The following is a 16,327-nucleotide window of genomic DNA, read 5'->3' as shown; positions in this document are numbered from 1 at the left end:
TCATGGGAATTTTGTGTAAAGATCAAGGGTGGATAATGTCTGATAATTCTTGTCTTCTGCATCTAGTTACAGTGTCATTTAGTGCTCCGAAACACGAGGAATTAATGTTATGCTTCAAGTTGGAAGCAGGGAGGCGAGTTGAGATGGAGAACCATTGTGCTATATCACTGACCTACTTCTTACCTTCTTTTCTGGTATATTAATCATGTTGTCTAGCAGTTTAAGGTCCACCTATATAAATCAACAGTTGTGAAAAAGAATGCTGTGAATTTCTTATGAAATAATGGTTTTATTGCCATGTTACCTTTACGTGTTGATGGTACCTAGAGTTAGTAATTGAAGAAAAAATGGTAACAGGTTTTACAAATACGTCAGTTTTTAAGAGATAATTTGTTACTGAAAATTTACCATTCTTACACAAACATAAGTTGCAGGACAGATGTTACAAGTTCTGTTGCACACAGTCCTTTCCTACTACAACGTTTACCAGAACTGCAATCATTTGATAGCAAGATAGAACTAGAGGAGAATCTGTAAAATACATTGATGTTCTCTGTGATTATTGTATTTTCTTTTCTTTTGATATTTGTATAGACTTCTCTGGCAAACTAGATTTTTGTCAAGGTCCTTAATTTTTGGTTTTTTCCATAAGCTTAAAGAATATGAATGCAGAAATACCCAGTGCTGTGCTAAAAATCTGAGCTCTTAGACTTCAATCATTCTGCCTCTAAATTCACATCTTTCTCCTTCATTAGACGGGTGTGTTAAACAGCATCACATTTCAGATGAGATTCTAAGAGTGTTTATTTAAAAGGAATAGGAAAAAGTAGTGCTGTATTTCTCTTATAAAGTAAGTTCATTCTTTCTCTCTTCAGGAGAGAATTTCCTTTGCTTCTTCATGCTCTAACTCATCTGTATTTGCTGTTCTCTGACAAGCGGGTGTTCCCATGCAGTAGAACAGGAGAACTGAGCTGTGTGAGAAGAGATCTGCAGGCTGTTGCATTATCTAGTGTAAGTACTCTTTTGCCTTGCAAGGGTATTGAATGAATTAATGAAATAAATTATATGGATAAATTAATGAGGGGTATACTCAGGTGATTGTGAAGAAGACTAATTCATCACTGTCTAACTGCCAAACTGTCCTTTATTTGAAGGCTTCACCACAGCTATGGCTAAACAGCACAATTGCTGTAGGTGGCTTCAGCATAATTTCTTTTTTCTCTGGAAAGCAGAAAGATGGTCCTTGAAGAAGGCTGGTTTGTTTTCCTCAGTAGGTGTTTTGCTTATGTGCAAAGTTGCTGATGTATTGTTAGCTTCACTGGAGTAGCTGTATAAATTCTACACTAAATATAATAGCAGGCATGTGTTTCATGAGTTTTTCTCTGCTAAACCTTTTTTTTTTTTCCTTATTCATCTTATTTTTCTCATATCTTGACAGTTTACATTTTGAGTTTGAAATACAATCCCATCTATTCACAGAACTGTGGTCCTTTTATTACTTTTCCACCTGTATGATAACTTTAACTAAAACAAGGAAGGTCTCCGGTACCTTTTGCAGGACCTGAAAGCAGAGATTCGAAAAAAAAATCAGGTATTGCTAGCCAATGTTTTTTGGAGAAATGTTGGTGTGGGACTGCTCCACTATCATTTCTACACTTGTCTGACAGTAGTTCTCAGGTAATTGTGCACTTAAAGTCACACTGCTTATTGAGTGTGGTTTCCTATTAGACATCAGGGTGGGGCCCTCTCCTTCCCACCCTCTCTCCCCTTTTATTTATTACGTTATGCAAACAATGACATTAATCTTTCAGGACAGAAGAATTCGGTGTTCTCTTCTTGACTTGAGTACTCTTGTTTTTTCTTTTAGAAGCCTCATAGGTAATTCTGCTACTACAGATTCCTTCTCTTACATAAGAGATGAACGTTCAGTCTTTCTTGATTTAAAAGGGTTTTTTTCCAATTAGACACGAAGTAATAACTGTAGAGCCCTGAAGTAAGTCAAAAGATATTAAGGAGGATAAAGGCTCTTACGTTGATGAGTGGTGATGCCAACTAGTATTGCTATGTAGTTCACTTGTTATTTTCTACCATATTAGGTGCTATGGTAGTGACAGAAGATGTTAGTGATTTGTAGAATCTGTTGTGTAGGGTTTTTTTCTCTGAATAATTAGAGATAAACTATACTACATGGGTATAACAGATGTCCTTCAGATAGGTTTAAAAACATCTGTTCTTCAAATGGGCTATGGCAGGAAATCCTTGAATAAAAAAGTTCTGTTTTCATTGTCTAGTGGTGGTTTCTTAGTAATCTCTGAAATGGAATACTTCCATGCAGCTGTTGTTACACCTTTCTGTAATCTCAAGAAGTGATTCTGGTACAGCAGAGGTTATGACTGGTGGTGTGCTGCTGCTTCTCTTGGGACAGAACTATAAATAAAGATAAGGTGGAGTGTGCAGTCTGGTCTTTTCATTACTCATTTGAATTGCATAACTTAGTTTTTCATATGAGATAAAGGAATATTTGCAGAGGACTGCTGTGAATAGAAGAAATTTATTAAGTAGTAGCATGCTTAGGTCAGCTTAATAAACCTACTAAAACCATGAGGGTTGGCAGCTCTCCTGCCACTGACAGCATTAGGCTTTGCTTTAATGAAATCCTTTTATCTGCTCAAGAGAGAAGATTGAGCAAACAAAGGAAGAGAGCAGTTAATAGAGAATAGATGGTGAAGTGCAGAGGTACTCGAAAACTTGTTTTCCCAATATTATTGTTTTCCCAATATTATTGTTTTCCCAATATTATTGTTTTCCCAATATTATTGTTTTCCCAATATTATTGTTTTCCCATTTATTAGAAAACTTCTTTTCTAATTATTACTGGTTTTTTTTCCTCCCCATGGGGTTATTAAGAAGCTACAACACTCATTAACATAGAATTACATACCTTAAGTTTGCAAAAACTGAGTAGGTCACAGCAGTCCTCTGTCTTGCTGTGCACTTTATGCCCTTCCTGGTCTGTTTTTACCTTGTTTTCATTGCCTTATAACTGTCCAAAAAGCAGGCTCTGCTAAGCTTTTTTGGCTCTAACTATTCCAAAAGTTGCCAACTGGAAGGGTGAATGTTCTGCCATCAAAATAAGGAAGGGGAAGGTGTTGGAGCAAAGACTGAAGGTCACCACCACATCCTTGGTACTAACATCCCTGAGACAGGTAAGAACTCTTACCTGCACTGTGGTTTCAACAGCAGAACACCTGCAACTGAGACCTGGACAAATTAGAAGCTTTCTGAAAACAAAGATAGCTCATCATGGTTGACATGACTTTACCTGTCTAGGTCGTGGGTTTTTAGAGCTAGAAGGTCTTTGTACACCTGAAATGAAGTGACAGAACAAAGTTGGTGCTACTTATCTCACACAATAGGGAGGGAGGTGGATTGTTAGCTTGAGCCAAAAATCCATTAGAGGTGGCCTCTTGCTGCGCTGCCGTAGGGAAGCAGACGTTTACAATTACTCTAAGTAAGAATACTTGAACTATGTTTTCTGAAACATTTGCCTATTCAGGCTCAGAAAGCTTGGTAAAACCTTACTGCAGCTGAACTCTTGAAGCTGGATTTTAAGATGTCATTCAGGCATGTGTAAAAGTAGTTACTACATTGTTTCTGTAGTTCATAGGAGCTTATTGAAATTAAATGCAATGCCGCCATTATTTTAAAGTGCCAATATGTACCTGTTTATGTTATTTGTGTCCCAATAAAACAAATTGGAATTCTGGCCTTCAGATTTTAATCCAGAATTTAGATTTTATTGGATATTTTAGTAATTTCTGTGGGATTTGAATTGAAGAATTGCAGACAGGGAAGACTCCATACAGATTTACTCCCAGCTCATAAAGTAGGAAATGTTCCTGATGGAAAGAACCAAGGAATAAGCTGTCTAACTGTTTATCAGAATGTTTAGCTAACTTATGGCATCAGTGTTTCCAGTTTAATGCCTCTGGCTAACTTAAAATAAGACAAATTTAGAGCCCTTTCTTTTTGTGTGTGTGCATGTATAACAACATTGATTAGTTTTGTTATATTTGGACTGAGGCTCTGAAAATCTTGGGAGTGTTTGTCATGCTGAGTAACCTTGCTGGCTACTCAGCATGAGACCCCTGCTGGGTCTCCCTAGTCAAAATCCTTTTATTCAAGAAATCAAAGGATTACCATTTCGTCTGCTACCAACTTCAAGGCATTTCAAGACCTTGGCAGCAGAAAGACAATCTTTAAATTGGGTCAGTAATGCCATATAGGAAAGTAGTATCACTGAAAAACGGTAAATGTAGATTTATGCTCTTGGTGCCTATTGACTCAATGCTCAGGGTCACTTGTGATGATTCACCTGTGAATCAGTCCCATGCCTTAAATACCGTGAAGTAGCCACACAGTTCTATTGGTATTTAGTAGACATGTTTGAACTGATAAGTATGATTAAACAGCAATTTCACTAAAATCACCAGAAACAATGCATCACAGGACATGTATTTCTCATAGTCTACTAAGACCTTTCTAAGCAGGTAGACCAGACTATTACAGAATCATAGGGGGCTGAAAGGGACCTCTGAAGATCATCTAGTCCAACCCCCCCCCGCCAGAGCAAGTCTACCTAGAGCTGGTTGCACAGGAACTTGTCCAGGTGGGTTTTGAATGTTTCCAAAGAAGGAGACTCCACCACCTCTCTGAGCAGCATGTTCCAGGGCTCTACCACTCTCACAGTAAAGAAGTTCCTCCTCATCTTTAGGTGGAACTTCTTATACTCAAGTTTGTGCCCATTTCCTTTTGTCCTGTCACTGGGCACCACTGAGAAAAGACCAGCCCCATTCTCCTGGTACCCTGGTTATGCTACTATATAAAGTTTTCTTATGCAAAAGGTTAAAACTTTGTAAAGGTTGTAACTTGTATTTCTGCGACTTCTAGTGCATAGATTAGTATATTAAAAATTCCGAGATAGGTAAATAGTTAAATGGGTAAAATCTCACTCCTGTGTACTATATGGGAGTTTTACTGTTTAATTCGACAGGCCAGGCTGTTGGTCTCTGTGTTTGATTGGAAATGAGCAGTTTAATGAGCTCTGGCATAGCAGCGTGGAGCTGAAGCCCAGGACAGGGTTCTGGGCTCTGCTGATGCAGCCAGCTCCGATAGTCCTGCTAATTCCTCCTAGTTCTGGTTTCCCTGGCATTCATTAACTGTGAATAAAGATGAGATGGGTTCTGAGTAGCCTGCCGCAAATAGGTGTTACGTGGAATAAGTTTCACATTTTCATACAATTAAAAGGAAATTGGTGTCTTGCCATGTCGAAGAGCTGACAGGTAGCGTCTGCTGTTACTAAACTGGGATACAAGCTGAGAATGAAAAGTGTATCTTCAAGGTTTTTCCTTCCCCCTGCCCTCTCCCCATCTCCTTTGACAATCCCCCTTCCTCTCCCAAAGTAAGAAGTAGAAGAGTGTTGCTTAATGCACATCAGGAGAGGAAGGAGAATCTGATTTAATCTGTATCATGGTCAGATTCAGGCCATGAATCCTTTATGTTGCTGTTACCATTTAATAGTATATATATACCTGCCACAGTATGGTGGGCCAGTCGATGGCGTCCATGCATGACTGTGACAAGAAGTATCAGTGCTGGGACCATCCAAAGGCTCAGAGCAGGCTTTGCCAGCTGCACGGTATCAGTCACCCTAGAGAAACGTTGCAAGAAGCTTGTGAGAGCAAAATAGCATGTTTCCTCCTCAGAAGCAGAAGTAGTTGAATGCTTAGATACGTATCTCTCTGCCGGGGTGACAGTAAAGGGAAGAGAGGCTAAAGTCTGCTGAGGAACCGGTCTTCCCTCCTCAGTGATAAACATCTCTTCTCGTAATTATGTGGAGGTCAAGCAAAAGGCTGAAACTGAAAAGCCAAAGAAGAGCAGTTTTATTGTTTCAGACAGTTACTTTATTTTAATGAGTACCCAGGAGGATACTCAAGCAGCTTATCTGCAGGAGGGCTTGAGACCAGCAGTGCATGACAATTCAAAGGCCCACACTGGAGAAATATTGAAGATTTACCAAGCTTCAGTCTGTAAAATGAGATAAGCTTAGACAATTTTCCTGAAAAGCCATGACTTGCAGGGGTCACAGTATTCTATTAAATGGTTGTTCTTAATCATACATCCATGAAACATGATTTCTCCTATAAATAGTGTCATCATTTCTTTCAGAACGGCTTGGTTTAGTGTATTTTTTAAAATTTCTGACTATTGCAAATGATGTTCCTATTCTTGTTAGTTTAGAACAATTGGGTAACATATAGCAGGTTTACGTAGTGAATTTTCTGGTGAGGGTAGCTAATGTGGTCTCCTTATGAAAGTATATTTTCATGTTAGAAAACCTCTGTATTTCATACTTTGCATATAGTAAGAAGAGCAGCAGTTAGCTGTGTTCCACATTGTTTAGTTAATAATAATTTAGTTAATGTTTAGTTAGTAAGTAGTTATAATGTTCCACATTATTTAGTTAATAACTGAAATTCATGCATTCCTAGTGGAAAACTGACTAACAGAAGCTGGAGTGCTTGCTAAAGTAATTTCCTCTGTGAAAAAGCAGTTTCAGGCATGCAAAGAGTGGTAACAGAAAATATTCCTGTCGCAGTAGAAGCAGATTAGGGTGCGTAACAAAACAAAACTCTGCCCTGCAGGGGTAGGCATTTGTAGCAATGTGAGTACAATAATTTGAAGGCGGATTAAATTAGCCTTTGAAGATGAATGTTTTTTTGCTCCAAGATAGGTTAGCTCAGGTAGACCATCTGTATTTCCGTTGCTCATCGTCAATCATTTCCATTATTCAGGACATAATTTCTGTATCATTTATAATTTGTGTGCCAGTGCTGTAGCCCAGCCAGAGAGCTCTGAGGCAGCTCTAGCCCAGACACTGGCACAGAAGCCTGTCTGTGGCAGATGCCACGTAGAGTGGAACAAGCTGTGACGTCTGAGCGGCATCTGAAATGACCCTACCAGTGGCTCAGACACCTCAGAGCCTGCTGACTGAAAGAGGCAGCAATTGAACCTCTCTGAATTATGTGCCTGTAGAAAAAGATTGTTAGGGGCTGAGTTTCTGCCTCTTGATGTTCTTCTAAAAGTTCTGTTTGTTCTCCCAGGCCGACACACAGGAGGACTGCTAAATGCATTGCTTACATCTTGATGCTATACATTTGAAAAAACACGTCCAGTTTCCAAATGGGACCTGCTGGCAAAGTGGAATTTGGGGGGTCCAGTGGGGCACAGCACCAGTTGTTCTTTTGTATTGCACTCCTTTAAGGTGCTCATTCACAACTTTGGTGATATACAGAAGGGGAAAAGGCTGTCATTTCTGGTCACGAGGAACAAGTATACACAGTGGAAATTGTTGTAGCCAAAACTTAAAAGTATATATCAGCATAGAAACAGTAAGAATTTCTAGTATTATATACTTAATTGTTTCACATTTTAAATCCTTAAATGGAATTTTGTCATTAAGTGACTGAAATGTGGGATATGCAAGTACGTACCAAATAGAGATGAGCAGGCATAGTGCAGGATTCAAAGCCAAGTACTGGTGGTGTCTCACAGCAGTTACCACTATAAAGCACTGCTTACATACTTGACTAATTTGTCCACAGAAAGAAATTGATATGAAGCGAAGAAAAAGTATGAAGTAAGAGTGACTTTACTGTGACATTCATACAAAACAAAGCTTCTTAATGAAACCCCATTACAATTTTGTTGATGTCTGATGCAACTCCCTGCCCCAGTAAATACTTCCAATGAATGTGTCTTCTCTTTTCTTTGTGTGCATAGGGAACAATAAGACATTATTCTTTCCTGGAATAAAAACAAACAAACAAAATTTCAGAGTGTGTGTAAAAGGTGGATGTGCACAGAGACTTAAGTCTTTCCAGCAGGGTTTTTGTAGGCATTCAGGTAAAGTATGGGGCAGCATCCTCTTGCTTTCCCACACACCACAACCTATTTCTGAATACCAACAGAGTAAATGCAGTGAAAGATAATTAGGATAGTCTTTTCAAATGTAATGAGTCCAAATACATACTAGAGCTTATTGAAAATCTCCACTTGACAGATTAGGAAAGTCACTTTGTTTAGACGTTTAAAAAATTCAATCAGTAGTTTAAAAAACACTGGACATTTCAAACTTCTGTTTCGGATTGTTCCTTGTCTAGGTAATCAGTATTTTAAATCTTTTACCAGTTTATGCACACAAGTAAATGTTTTTGATCGTCTTTGCCCTTTCCCAAGCGTACATCTAATAATATGCAAGCATATTATTAAAGTAGACTTCTTCTTTTAATGTCATCTACTGTTCCTCAACTAAGAGGCAATTAAACTGTCTCCCTGTGGGCAGCTAACCTCCCATTGAAACTGCTGGACATACCTAGGCTGATACTTAGCTTCTTTGCAAATTATATTCTGTAATCCAGATTATCATCCCAGTTTATTTAGGTTAATGATCTGATAAACTCATTAGTGATCCCATTGTTTTCAGAGATTAACAGTTTCATGGGATGCAGTACATCCATCATATGCTCCATAAAACAAGCTAACTCTCTGTTACTGCTCTTCAAAACTCCTTACGATCTTCAGCTGTTTTCACCGTTTATAGTAAATTACATATGGCCTTTTCCTTTTTTCCTAGGGAGAGTAAATAATGTTTACATGCCTCAATAATGTGTGGGATAAACAGATGCAAGCACGTTCTCACCACTAGAATAATAATTCATGTTCAGTAATTATTAATACCAAAAGCATTTTTTCTGAAAGTGATAGTTGCATTCTTTTCATTGCTGTATGTAGACTTGCAAAGACTAAATTATACTTTTTGGTTTTTTTTCAATACCTGATGGAGGTACAGAACGTTCTGTACAGAACGCTACGTGTTGCTGCTGTGTAAGATGGAAAGGTCACATCTGCATTACCACACTACATTTGACCCCATCCTTGAAAAAAAAATCGATAGTATTGAAGGATCAGTGAAAAGGGAACCCAGAAAGTCAGTAGACAGGCATTATTTGCTTCCTGTATGCAGCTGAGTCCAGTCTGGCTAGGTTTAACAGTATTAAAATGGAGAGCTCAGTCAGTCACAGCTGAGACATAGCTTAGAAAACTGTTCCTTACTGCTTCCCAGTTGTTAGCTGTTGTTTTCAAACTGAGAGGCTGGTGCCTGTGTTATCTGGATGTAGTAAAACTTTAAGAGTCTCAGGCACAGGCCAAATATGGAGTGTGAACATAATTTTTAAATGGTTGGCTTATTTAAACTAGGGGAATGAAAGGATATATTTGCTCTCTGTATGAGCATCGAGTGATAAATGCCGAGGAACTAAAAAAAAATTGGAGCTAAAGAGTTATAATCAGAAAAGAAAAATAGATCAGCCAGGGGTGGCTTCAGACTGGAAATTAAAGACAATTGCAAATCATCAGAAAAATGTGTTTCTGAAATAGTCCTCCAGTGGAAGCTGTGGCACAAGCCCTGAGGATAGTTTCAGATGGTATCTGCATGTCTAACCTGCATGTCAAATCTGTTAATAAACACAAATATAAGATATAGTTGCTTCCAGTAGTAGGGAGCTGATTAAAATTTAAATGGTGAGCCAAACTCTAAATGTTTGCCTCTTCACAGAAATGAGCACTTTGCATCTGCACAGACCAGCTGAGCCTGGCAGGCCTCCTCACAGTTGCACTGAGATCAACGGTGGGTCAAGACCATAGTCCTCAGCCAGCGTTGTTTCAGACAAAACTGCCAACAAGCTGTAAGAGTTTTATATGAGAAAAAAATCAGGGAGCTGAATCCAAGTCCCCTAGTAGACTCAAGACTTATCCTTGAATAAATATCAAAGTTATAAATAAACTTCTGTATCTGTATAGATAGATAAGTCATTAATCTGTTTACACAGAAGTCTATTATCACTTTTTAAAAATATATATTTAGGTTGCAGACCTAAGATCCTGGTAGAGGGGAGTCTGCTCAGCTGCACATCCCCATGTCCAACCAGCAGCGAGGCTGGAGACATGTTCCCAGCAGGCAGATGCACATGGAGCACACGTATACACCACGTCTGCACCCATGTGCGTGTCTGGACACAGGGATCAGACAGACACACACAACACTCACACGGGGACAGGCAGCACCGAGGGCCTCACCCTGCTCCCCTCTCCACCAGAGCAGGATGGGGGTCCACAAGTGACAACACGCACACAGCTATGCACGAGATGGGTCCCTCTGGCAGTGGCTCAGACCCCCAGTCTGACCAGCATCTGCCCCTGGCTCCCAGTCTCCCCAGTTGCTGGCACCAGGACGTACAGCCCCTGGGGCTGCAGCCCCACACCAGCTGCTGTGACAGACCAGTGTGCATGTGTACACACATGTGCACTCTACACATGGACACACGTGCACACACATGCACACAGAGCTGGCTGTGTCTCCCCCGTCCCCAAAGCCAAACCCCTTGTGCTCCCACCCTTAGACACCCCCACCCCGCTGTCTCCCAGCGCCCCATATGGCGTGATCCTCACTGGCACTTGCACACTCACTCACACACCCACACCTGCTGCGGTCGCTGAAAGAGATCCACGGGGCTCCCACCCCCACTCTGACCCCAGCAACTGCACTCAGACCCCGTATGTGTGCACCAACACACGTGCACACAGACACACACGTGCGTGCACACACACATACACAGACTGGAGAGCCGTCGGTGACAGAATGAGGATGAGGAAGGACTGGCAAACAGCCAGGAGAGGCTCTGCTGGCCAGACACGGACCATGGCTGACAGCGTACCCACCAGCCAACTAATTCCAACTAATTACCTGCCACCAGCCCTTTTTGCCCACTCGCCCCTCTTTTTCCCCACTCCTGATCCTCCCCAGATCACCTCAACCCCCTTTTCCCACCCTTGGTCCCTTCCCAAACATCCCATAATAAATCCTATGGCATCCCAAGCTGCTCTTCCCCTGCACCCCCAGCCCTGGGCAACAACTCCCTCAGCCAGAACTGTGACCTGGGTGTGCTCCTGATGGCTACTGGTTGTGGGTTTCATGCTGTGGCTCTCCTGGGACAGCCCTCGGAGGCCATAGCAAGGTGGCTCGTTCCTCAGGAGCCTTTGATTTGGGTTCCCACCTGCAGTCCTGCCCCTGGGCTCCTTAGGGCTGCTCTGATGGACCTTTGATGGGCTGGTGGCCCTGGGGTGAGCCTGGGCGCAGCCAGGGCAGGGTATTATTTGGGGTCCCCCTCCTGCCATTGTTGCTCTGTGCTCCTTGGCGGGTGTGCAGATGAGCTTTATCATGTAACCAGTTCAGTAATCAGATGTTTACAACATACCATATATAAAGGAAGCAAGTACCAAACACAAGGAAAAAGTGCCTTTTACCTTCCAACTCACGTGCCCTTGAACATCCATGTAGTAGGGCAGGCTTCTTGCATTGCGGTGTCTCGTCTCTGCTTGTGAGAAGGCAAGTGGTAAAAGACGGAAGTAACGCTTTTATTTTCCCTGAGTGATTAGCTCTACTAAGTCTACCATTGGTTCCTCCATGCTGTCCCATTACTGATTATTAATGATTGAGTCTCTTGGCATCATTTAGTATTGTCTGAGAAGAAGAGAATGGAAATAATTAAGTATTCAATCCAGGGAAGAAATATCTGTATGACAGGAAATTATAGACTGGAAAAACGGGACTAAACTGGCAAGGTTGATAAACATAGGTGGAAGCATACCATTAAAGTACAATGACATTTGACAAATTCAGTCACATTGCTACCTATAGGCCTACCAGGCAAACAGAAACAATTTCCATTCGTTTCTTCTTGGATTTTATAAACATTTGGTATAAAAGGAGGAGGCTTTGCTTGCTTGCTTGGTTGGTGCTTGCTTTGTAATGAAGACTTTTAATTAATATTTAAATTATGACCTTTAAACTATATTAAACAGTGTTATCTTTGAAAACAAAACTGTATTTCAACAAGAGTAACAATGAATTATATTGAAAATGTTATTTTCAATGACGTTAAAATGATGCTGTTTCTGGGGTACTTTTTGTAGGGTTATACATCTGAATTTTTCAGATGTAAATAGATATGTCTTAGATGCAATCATAAAACCAAAGAATCACATTTTGAGGTCTTCAATGAAAGCGCTCATTTTCAGCTGAACGTGGCTTCAGTCATATTAAAGCAAGACAATCGAATTACAGGTATTCTGCTTTTCAGCCAACATCTTATAGATTATTCATTTAACTTCATAGCTTTCTGCACAAAGACCTTGATGCTGCAAATGCCTGATGGAGTTTGCTCTTAAATTGCATGATTGATAGTTCCATTAGCATTGCTTAGCTTTCAATTACGGTGTCTTGAGAGTGATAATTATTTCTTAACAACTTAATGATACGGCCCTTAGTACCTTTTAAAAACCTCGATGTCTATTACAAAATCTTTGGGTTTAAATACGCCCACATTCTGTTAGAATCATAGAATCATAGAATGGTTTGGGTTGGAAGGGACCTCAAAGATCATCGAGTTCCAACCCCCCTGCCATGGGCAGGGACACCTCCCACTAGAGCAGGTTGCTCAAGACCCCATCCAGCCTGGCCTTGAACACTTCCAGGGATGGGGCATCCACAACTTCCCTGTGCAACCTGTTCCAGTGTCTCACCACCCTCATAGTAAAAAAATTCTTCCTGATATCTAATCTGAATCTTTTTTCTTCCAATTTAAAACCGTTTCTCCTTGTCCTATCATTACCCTTCCTGGCAAAGAGTCCTTCTCCAGCTCTTCCATAGGCACCCTTCAGGTATTGAAAGGCTGCTATAAGGTCTCCCCGGAGCCTTCTCTTCTCCAGGCTGAACAATCCCAGCTCCCTCAGCCTGTCTTCATAGGAGAGGTGCTCCATCCCTCTGATCATCTTCATGGCCCTCTGCTGCACCTGTTCCAGCCGGTCCATGTCCTTTCTGTGTTGAGGACTCCAAAGCTGGACACAGTATTCCAGGTGGGGTCTCACGAGTAGAGAGAGTTGTCTTCTGTATTCTGTTCAAGTTCAGGACATCTGGGCTCTGTGCTAAGGTGGCCTTAGACTACATGTCTCGCTAGGACAGCAGACACTTGAGGGAGAAGGTACAGCTCGGTGGTTGGCAGAGCTTTGCCCGCTGTGCACACTTGCAGCCCCCAGCCTCCCAGCTAACCCGTCTGTGGCGGTCTCATGGAGGATGACAGCATTTTCCACTGACTTGATTGAAGCACAGCTGATTGGAAAATGTGACGGCAAGGAAAATATGAGTCCGCATAGCCCGATTTTAACAGTAGCTCATTCTGACTCTCTTCACTAGGGACAAACACAGGGGAGATACTTGTGTGTCAGATGCGTAGCAGCTGGAAGACATAGATATGCGGCAGGCCGCATGAGGTCTGCTTTGGGTTTGACCCTGAAGAAAATATGATATTTTAAGGGCATTGGATAGCAGAGGCAAACCAAGGAATGCACAGTTGCCCCTATTGCCAGCTTCCACGGCAGGCTGCACTGGAAACTCAGCAGCCAGCCAGAGAGACATGTGAGGAGTTAATACAGGACAGATGGCCCTTATGTTTAAGTTGCAGTCTAGCAGACCATGGGATTACCACCTCACAAATAAATACAATAATGGAGAGGGGGCTCATGATCACAATTTTATTATTGTGCTCATTTCTTTGTAACAGTCACTTGAACTCATTACCAAAAAACTGTGTTAATTCTCCAGTTAATCATCACAACTCACCATAACTTCTTGAATTTAAGGATGATATTTCTTTTTGTCAATGTATTTGACACTGCTCTTGGGGATTTCAGAACCACTGATTAATAGATGTTCAACAAGATGTTAAGTAATGTTCTGTCTCCAAATTCAGATGGAGTGGTCATAAACAAGTTAAGAAATATTCTTTAATTGTAAGGATAGTATATGCTGCATCTATAATACACAAGGTTTGACATTAAGATTTAATGAGCACTTGATTTTCTCTTAATCAAGAAAATCTAGGCTGCCCACACGTTTAAAAGCGGGTGTTACATGCTTAAAAATTAAACAGAAGTTGCTTCAATAAGTAGCTGCTGTGATACACTGGACAATCAGAAAGCTATTCTTCACATGCTTAATAAAGTAACAACCATGCTAGAGCTGCATAATTAACTGCAGTTGGATTTTGACACTCAAAGGAAGACTGCAGTCCCTTAATAAAAGCAACAGTGCCTTGAAAGTGTCTTGTCTGAGGATAATCCTTTAACTCCACTTACAGATTAATCAGTAACTACTTGAATGGTAGAGCAATTACTTTGGAAACAGACATATGCACTACTTTGGAAAACATTAAAAGCTGAAAAGGTGAGAAGACGGAGCAAAGTACAAGACAGTTAAATCAGGCCATGCTTCAGGGTTAAATTTTGATTCAGAGGACAACGCTTTTACAAGCTATATTTAACCCTCAGAGGTAGAACCAGCCGAGGCTTAGAAAGCATCTGTATTTACATATGAACCAGTGTGACTTCTGAATGTTCTCATTAGAAGCTCAATTCAGGTGTTACCTGGCCCTGCCAAAAGGGCCAGATTCAGAGCTCTGGTGTGAGGCACACTAGTCAAAACACAAGTGTTTTTGATGTGATACTATGATTTCTGATATTCTGATAGGACAGCATAGAATAGAATGGAGTAGAACAGTTCCAGTTGGAAGGGACCTAGAAGGATCATCTAGTCCAACTGGCTGCCCACTCCAGGGCAGGAGTTAAGGCCTATTCTTAAGGGCATTGTCCAAACGCCTCTTTTTAAGGCATTGACAGGCTTGGGGCACCTCTCCAGGAAGCTGGTTCCATTGTTTGTCTACCCAGGAGTCGTGGTTTGGCCTCAGACGGCAACAAAGGACCACGTGCAGCTGCTCGTGCAGAACAGAGCCCCCACGGCCATGCAGCCGGGAGGGGAAAATGGAAATAAAAAGACAAAACTCGTGGGTTGAGACAAAGGCAATTTTAACAGAACAGCAAAGGGAGCAAGAAACAACAACAACAATAACAGAGGGATATACAACCGCGATGACGGGATGACGGTACCGCCACTCGCCAAGCGCACCCTGGATGCCCCCAACCGCCTCCTCCTCCGGGGGTCTCCTCCTCCTCCGCGCCCCCGACTTCCTGTCCCCCCCCTTCCTCGGCAGCTCCATGGCTCACATGGGATGGAATAATTGTGTCCCTGCTAGGTCCTGGGGAGAATTAACCCCATCCCCGCCAGACCCAGGACATCATGATTAAAGACTGGTGGATCCACATAGTGACTACACATAAAGAAGATCAGTCCTTGAATTCTACCCTGTAATGCTAGAATTTTAAAATATTTTTTCTCCTGATAAAAGTTGGAGAATCTGGTAGCACATCTTTATTTGAAGAAATAGGATTTGATTAATCGTTGGAGAAAACCTCCTTTAGTTTAGCGGGTTTTTTTAGAGCTCTATCTTCAATCTTGTGCTGATTTGATTTTCTGCAATGATTTTTTTTAAAAAAGATACTCTTTTTCCTATTGTATATTGGAAATAAAAAAAAAAGTCAGAAAAAAATTACTTTTTGTTACCACCATGCTTGGCCTTTGCTAGAAAATTGCTGATGTTCTCTCTGGCAAATTTGTTACAAGGAAATATAGCCATGAAGCATTTAACTTTTAACCTAGCAGCGAAATACTGGTAGAAAACAACACATTAATTGCTAAGATGAAGTCAGTCTACAGTGTGTTGGTAAACACAGGCTGGGGAAATGTGAAGCACCTTGGTTTCTCTCTGAATTTCAGAGACCATAAAACTTTGATAACAATTTAAAGTAAGAATTCTACTTATGTACCTTGGCTTACTGACACTATAGAGCCGCCCTCTAAAGAAAAAGCTAGCATATAAAACTGTCATAATGATTATTTCCTCCATGTTCTCAGAACAAGCATCAAAGGTCTCTAAGGTTTTTCCATTTGAATAGTGCCTGAACTGATACAGTGGTAATGCTTGGGTTCTTGTGAGAATAATAAAGGTACGCAGGAAACAATTAGATATCACCAATCCTTTAAGACATGAAATACCATTTAATGTGTCCTGGTTAATGTGTTTTAATGTATCTGGTATCTGTTGAAGGAGAGATCTGACCAGCAATGAATCTCGTACTGTCAGCTGCTTGTCTGCCACCACTTTGACTTTGGGCATTAGGTCCCAGAGTACCTATTTCCTTTGCAATCGCTGCCAGGAGTCCCAGGCCATACACACTGAGATAGCAATCCCTCTTT

This window comes from Calidris pugnax, unplaced genomic scaffold, assembly GCF_001431845.1.
Source record: "Calidris pugnax isolate Ruff unplaced genomic scaffold, ASM143184v1 scaffold157, whole genome shotgun sequence".
Taxonomy (NCBI): Eukaryota; Metazoa; Chordata; class Aves; order Charadriiformes; family Scolopacidae; genus Calidris; species Calidris pugnax.
This window is presented reverse-complemented; position numbering follows the sequence as displayed.